Source organism: Sinocyclocheilus rhinocerous, unplaced genomic scaffold (assembly GCF_001515625.1).
Source record: "Sinocyclocheilus rhinocerous isolate Xijiao unplaced genomic scaffold, SAMN03320098_v1.1 scaffold289, whole genome shotgun sequence".
Taxonomy (NCBI): domain Eukaryota; kingdom Metazoa; phylum Chordata; class Actinopteri; order Cypriniformes; family Cyprinidae; genus Sinocyclocheilus; species Sinocyclocheilus rhinocerous.
Genome location: NW_015636845.1, coordinates 1,918,390 through 1,925,863, shown reverse-complemented (window position 1 = coordinate 1,925,863; position 7,474 = coordinate 1,918,390). Strand labels below are relative to the sequence as shown.

The 7,474-nt window shown below is 38.6% G+C and overlaps 1 long non-coding RNA gene and 1 pseudogene across 1 annotated transcript; both read left to right on the top strand.

Annotated features, from left to right (window-relative positions):
- Positions 1–615: 615 nt before the first annotated feature.
- Positions 616–7,474, top strand: LOC107748171 (uncharacterized). The gene is made up of 3 exons (XR_001640889.1): positions 616–690; positions 5,339–5,344; positions 7,465–7,474. It is a non-coding gene; the product is annotated as an uncharacterized LOC107748171 (long non-coding RNA).
- On the top strand, positions 811–2,100 carry LOC107748168 (galactose-specific lectin nattectin-like; annotated as a pseudogene).

Below are 7,474 nucleotides of genomic sequence, written 5' to 3'. Positions count from 1 at the left end.
GTGAGAATATTTGCACACAGTAAGTAAAGTAAACAGAATGCTTTCTATTTACGTTTTACGGCAATGTGATTTAAACGTCGGAGGTGCGATCATGTTGTGGTTTCGGGAAATAGTTATGGCTAGCTAGCTAATTTCCCCAGTGCTTCAGTAGTTAAGCAGCAAGTCATTGTATGTGAATACCTATTTTATATTTTACTTTTTATTTCATTTTGTCAGCACACATGTCATCAGATGAGTGTGAAAATAGCAAAGTAAAAAAAAATATCTTGATCTTTCTAGATCAAGCCTGACATTAGAACAAAAGTCTTAAACTTAAACTGTTCATAAAAAGCACTGAATGTTTCTAAAAAAGATTATATAGAAGAAAATAACTTATTTTTCTCCTTGTCCTTCAAATGATCTTACAGGGAGAAATTTCCCTTATATTTAACTTAACTATATTCATTTCAAATACTTATTAAAAATAAATATTTAGTTAAGCTGATATTGTATTTTTAGACAGGTTCATCTTAACCCATTCTCTCACATTTGAATTTGATTGTATGTGTACAAAAGTCTACAGATTAAACAATCACATCCTGTGTCATCCTCATGACTTAGGCAGAGTTGACACTGAGTAAAGTATAAAAGCAGGGCTCTTTCTGGAACTTCACAAAATCTTCCTCTGAGATTCTGAAAGCAACAAGCTGAGTTTTAGCACAGAAACCTACTAAACAACTTAATGTCTTTAAAATACATTGAGAATACAGTGTGTGCAGAATATGAATACAGACAATTGACTTTTGCTGCTTATTGATTTTCAGGTTCATTATGACAATGCTAAGAAGTCTGCTGCTTCTTTTCATTGTGATCTCCATGGGAAATGCAGATGGTAACCAAGACATTTATTTGTATAAACCCTCTCTTTATGCCATTTTAAAAGGTTGTTCTGCCAAACCTTTGGCTTTTTGTAACTTTATGGAGAGGATTAGCAGGAACTATACAGTATTCTATTGACCAGTATTTGCACAATACAAGAAATGATGTTAATATTACAAGACTAATATTTATGCACTGGATGCAGTTGATATAGTTGAAAAATGCCCCTATGGATGGACAAACTTTGGAGTCTGATGCTACAAGTTCTTCTTTCAGTCGGTTAACTGGATCACAGCAGAGGTAAAGTGTTAGTTAACAAGGTGTTTTTATTATTTTTAAAGAAAAACTTTTACCTTTTCCTTTTTCCTTTTTAGAAAACTAATACTGAGCAAATAATTATTCAGAGCATATTTTGTTTGAAAATGACTTAAAATGTTGTTTAAAAAGTAATTTACATTTTTGCAGTAATTTACGTTTTTTATTTATAATTTTAAAAAAAATTATCTTTAGAGAAACTGTCTAGGTCTGGATGCAAATCTCGCATCTGTGCACAATAAACTGGAAAATGATCTTCTGCTGAGTCTGTTGCCTTCTTCTTCCACACTTTGTTGGCTTGGTGTTCATGATGGTGAACAAGTAAGTTAAGTTGTGTGGCCTAAAGAGACTTATTTGTTTGTTGAGACAGAAGTGAAGATGGTTTAACTTCTTCAAAGCCAAACTAAATGACATTCTATATGGAGTCTGAGTACAGAAGAGCAATCCTATAATCACTGTCTTTGCATTTTAGGAAGGACAGTGGATGTGGAGTGATGGAACTCCATATGACTACACCTACTGGTGCTCTTATGAGCCTAACAACCGAAATGTCGAGAACTGTGGAGAGGTCAACTTCTCCTGTAAGAATGATGTGCATTTTTATTAATTTTTTTAATATTTACCATCCTAAAATTTCACAACAAATAGTAACATAGATTGGCTCATTTTCTAACACCACTATAATGATCAGAATAACTTGCTTCATTTTCCACCCTACAGCTAACCGTTGCTGGAATGATATAGCCTGTTCAACCTCAATGGGCTATATTTGTGCTATAGACCTGTGAGATCATTCGCAGTCATCTTGCTCCACAGTAACTTTGACTGTACTATATTTACATTTTCTGAACTTATCTTTACAAAACGTTCTCAACTTTAATCTCTTCTCAATACTGAAACACTCCTCAAATCAATAAAAGCATTAAATAAAAGCTTGTGTGTTGTGGTGTTTAATCAAAATGATGTGTAATATTGTTGTGAGAATATGGTTTGTAGAGTGGCATTAGGCATTAAGGGATGTGCTTGTTAGTTAGCTTGTTTTACTATGAAGATACAAAAAGAAAATTGGTATTTTGCAACTCTAATGCAATTCTCAGGTATAGATAAAATAAGAAAAATTTGGTTAATATCAATACATATTAAAATATACGAGCTGTTATGTGTTCAGTATTAAATGTGTGGTTTTGAGACACACCTCTCTGTGCATGCAGTTTATTAAATACAAAACACCAGAAAAGAGTACTACACAAGATCAGATTATTTTACTATTGTTATTAACTGATCAAACCTGACATTAGAACCAAATTCTTAAATGGGCGCTGTTCACGAAATGTACAGTATATTTCTAAAAAGTTTATATGAAAGAAATATAAAAAGAATAAAAATATGAAACTATAAAGGACCCTTTTCACAAGACTGTGATGACGCCTTTCAATGGTAATCAGCATCGATTCGTAAATCCTCCATCCTATTAAAAAAAAAACGTTTTTTATATTTTGATTTTTTTTTTTTAATGAATGTACATTTATTACATGATACTTTGTATTATATCACCTTTGCATCAAATTACAAAAAAAATAAAAAAATACAAAATAATAGTGTATGCTACTGCAAGGGTGTTTCTAATGCAGTGTCTATGGGATGGTAAATTTGACATTGTTCTCTCTTCTGACTGCTGTTATCAGTCTCTCTCTTTCTTTCCTTTTTTTTTTGAAAGTCATGAAAACACTATCCTGGAGTTTTTCTTTTGCTATTTGAGCAAATGGGAATGCAAAAAAATATATTTGTGGTTTTCTCCCATTCACTGTTCTCAAAGTCCCAACTATGACGACTTCCGCTGCTGACAAACCCGGAAATGTTAAAAAGGTCTATTCATACTTAGTCTAAGTACAGTATGTAATGTTGTTGAGATCTTGTTTAAAACTTTGGAAGAGACAAATATGAGACCACCAGAGTCTTTAGGAGAAAGATCTGAGCACAGTGTGTGGTAATGAGCCTATGGTGATGAAGCACGCCAGAGCCCGCCAGAATGGATGGGGCCATCTGGCTATATAAGTGGGCATTTCGCCATAGGATCCTCAGGTAAATTTGACTGAAGCGACAACACTGAGTCGTGCAGCATCATAGCATGGCTAGCAACGCAGTACTCGATCCCGTATCTCAGGGAACTGAGGTTACGTTAGTAACCGAGTACGTTCCCTCTCGATACTTCACTTGTACTGCATCGCTAGACACTTATGGGGAACCAGTACAATCCTGCCATGCTATGATAGAGGAACAACTAAAATGAACTGGCCTTGAGCATCTAAGGGCTCAGAGGGACCAAGTATAAGCAGGGTGAGCCCCGCAGGAGGCAAGAGGGCTGAAATCACCAAGGTCAGCTAAGCCTTGAATAATGGGCACACCGCTAGACCACACCCAAGACGAGGCTTCGCCCCATGTAGAGTGGGCTCTTACTCCCATGGGGCACTGCAGACCCAGGGAGGAGTATGCTAGCGCAATAGCATCAACTAACCATCGAGAAATTCTCTGCTTCGTGACCGGAGACCTTTAGCATACAAAGAGTTGTTCAGAGATGTTCCGACTGCCTGAATGGGGCAGAACGCTCAATGTAAATTCTCAGCGCCCTGACAGGGCAGAGAAGTTTCAGCTCCTGGTCCTCCGCCAAAGGAGGAAGCGCAGAGAGAGTGATAACCTGTGCTCTAAATAGGGTAGTCTAAATGCCTTGGCTTTAGGACGACCTTGGAGTCGCTAGGCCCAAATTCAAGGCAGGCAGAGCTTATAGAGAGCGCCTGCAAGTCACCTACTCGCTTAACCAATGCTAACGCCAGTAGCAGATTGGTTTTTAACAACAGGGTTCTTAGGTCTGCTGATTGTAGCGGCTCAGAGGGGGAATCCTTAAGGGCTCTCAGGACTGTGGGCAGATCACATGTAGGGACGTGAGGGGCCGAGGCGGATTGAGCCTCCTGGATCCCTTCAGAAAGCGAACAACTAAGTTGTTCCTGCCCACCGACTGTCCAGCTATAGGAGTGTCGTGGAAATTTTCAATGCTAATCTGACTTCACCACGGACAACTCAAACAACTACAGTTGTTAAAATAATAACTACAGTATCTCGGGCTAATTCCCTGAATTCCCCGAATACTTACAATACAATCCAAAGAACTACAGTATCGAGCTAATTCCCTGAATTCCTTGAATACTTACAATATAATCCAATACTTCCCTGAAGTATGGTGAGGCCGTCCCGTCAAGAAGCCACTATCACTACCTCAATCACACATAAGCACACAGGTCTTTAGCATCTATACACTCTCACCGCCTTTCTCAGCTGTACGCTGTTACCTCAGCCCGAGGACGGCTCTATAGTCTTCCAACACTATCACTGTCTTTGCGGTGGTCTTTTGAGCATAGAATCTTTAGTACTTCTATTCCTCAGCTGTGCAGCATATACCAGACACCACTCCCAAGTTGCTCTTTGCAGGAATGAAAGTTTATTCATGGCCAGGAGCCCACTGGTCACAACAACCAAGGGAGACTCTCTGAACAGAAGGATGCATGAACATTTATACCTTGTAGTTGAGTAAAAATCAATGTCACTCAAGTCTTCTTCACTGTAACTGGTTATACTGATTTGGTCATTGGTTTGTCATATGACTGTTAGTTCTACTGTTTTAAGAACTTTTTAGGTAAGTATAGATTATTTAATCATAGGGACACGGTCTTTGATCTGAGCATTCTTAGTCTGCACTTTTCTGAACATTCTATGTTGAACACACCCTTTTGACTCCTTCTGAGGCCATTACATAAAATATTTTCATCACAGGAGCATGGAAAGCTGCTATAGCTACCACATAGACCTTAAGCATGGAAGGGGAACGGCCCTTATCCAACAGTGCTTGTAGGAAGGACAATATCACCGATATGTCACAGGAAGTCGAGTCTTTGCCGCTGGTTGTGCACCAGGCGGAGAAGACAGATCATTTAAGGGCATAACCTGTGATATAGTATTTAGGACACTCTCGGGAAGATCTGCTGGTTCCTGTCGAGAGCCCAGAGGTGCAGAGCCCACAGCTCGGGCTGTGGGTGCCAAATCGTCCTGTTCGCCTGAGAGAAGGACTTTTGGCATGTCCGTGGGGGATGCAAAGATGTCTGGGGAGAAGAAGAGAGCAGTTTTTTACGAGAGAGATGCGCCATGATTGCTGTGTGAGAGATCGACAGTTTTGCAGCGGAAATCGTGAAAGAAGATAGTAATACACAGTTAATTTGCGTTTTTGCGAGTTCAGTGAACATTAATGCCATCGTGTGAGACTGGAGACTGAGTTGTTGCAGAAGTTCAGCTGATTGCGTCATTGAACAGAGAACGGTATGAGAGACTGGCTGAGAGCACAAGAGAGTTGCAGGAAACATGAGTTTCATTCTGAACACTGTTGTTTTTGTGTCATTTGAACTGTTTGCACTTTTGAGAGATTTGCTTTCCAGAGTCATTTATGAACTGTACTTTAGATTGAGAGACGTTGATTTCTTCCTGCGCATCATTTAAGTGCGCAAGAATGTGTATACTGTGTGAACTGGAAGTGAGTTTTTTCACAGAGTGTTTCATTTTTTCCGCTCTCTCTAAGTATTTTGCATTTTTGTTGAGACTGTCCATCGCTTACGATCAGTTTTGCTTTTGGGAAGCACTTTTCTTTTGAGACACAGTCAGTGTGTGCTGTGGCTGAGCTGCGCCATTTTGTTCTAGAAAGTTCCTGAGTTTTTCCTGGGCCATGCTAAGTTTTTTTTTGCTTGACGACATCTCATCACTGTCCTGCCCCAGCTGGTCATTTCATTATCACAAGTCATCTCAAGTCGTCTCAAGTCATTGCAAGTCGTCTCAAGTCATCGCAAGTCATCTCATCAATTTCATTGTTGCTACAGACTAGTACAAATGTTCTTTGCACATGCACACACATGAATTCTTCACTGATACAGACTGAACTGAACTGAGAACTTGAACTAAGAAATTGAACTGGGTTTGGTGTGAAAACTGAATCATCTGTTGAGTCACAAGAGTCATTTTAAGCAAAGTCTCAAATAATCTAGTAGCCAATAATACCCTCAAAATCTGGGTGCAATTTAGGAAACAGTATGGCTTACATAAGGGCCTTTCGCACCGCTTTAGTTCCAGAACTAAATGTACAATACTAAAGTACTGGGATGATTTTGCGCAAACTATTTCCCAGTACCATTTTATACAGAAGCAGTTCCCTCACTTTCCTAATCGTCCCCCTGAAACGCACATTGATAATTTCCTTGATTTGAATATCAACCATAAGCATTTAATCTCAGTCATTTATAATTTAATAAATTCAATTAATGTGGACCCTACTGACACTCTTAAAGATACTTAGGAGCACGACCTAGGAGTTACTATTACAGAGGATCTATGGCGTAACATCTTGACCCAGGTACACTCCTCTTCCTTATGTGCTAGGCATGGTTTGATGCAGTGTAAAATACTATTCAGAGCTCACTTAACCAATGCCCAGTTGGCTACATTTTTCCCAGATAGAAGTGCTGCCTGTAACCGCTGCAAAATAGACCCTGATCCCTTCTTAGCCCTCTTTGGAGTATCCCTTAGACCTGATCTGACAGCCCGAGATAGTAAAGTTGTTGATTTGATCCTTCTTAAGTGGAAGCACACTTCACCCCTGACACATGACAGGTGGATACAGGACATTTTTTACTGTATCAGACTTGAAAAGTTAAGATGCTCACTCTCTGGTTCACTCAAGTCCTTTTATGAGACTTGGGATCCCTTTTTGGACTATATTAAAGGACTAACTTGTGCACCTGTAACTGGCAAACTTTGTTTTTGTTATTTACTTATATATTGGTTAATTATATCTATTTTATTTAATTTGTTATTGTTTATTTATTTATTTCATTTACTTTTTTCCAGTTAATATGAATGGGGGATTGTGGAAGGGATTAATAACAGACAATATCCTACTGTTCACCTTGGTATCATTATTTCAATCTGTATTGTCACACAAAATACCAATAAAAAAGATTTGAAGTAAAATATACCCTTATGTCCAGGGCTGTCCTTAGGGTGGTGCAACTGGTGCGGTGGCACCGGGCCCTGCGCTTTGAGGGGATTTATATTTTATATTTATATTAACTTATCAAATCTGACATTAGAACCAAATTCTTAAACAGGCACTGTTCACAAAATGCACAGTATATTTCTATAAAGTTTATATGAAAGAATAAAAATATGAAACTAATTCAAATTCTGACGTACGATCAGCACGTCAGAA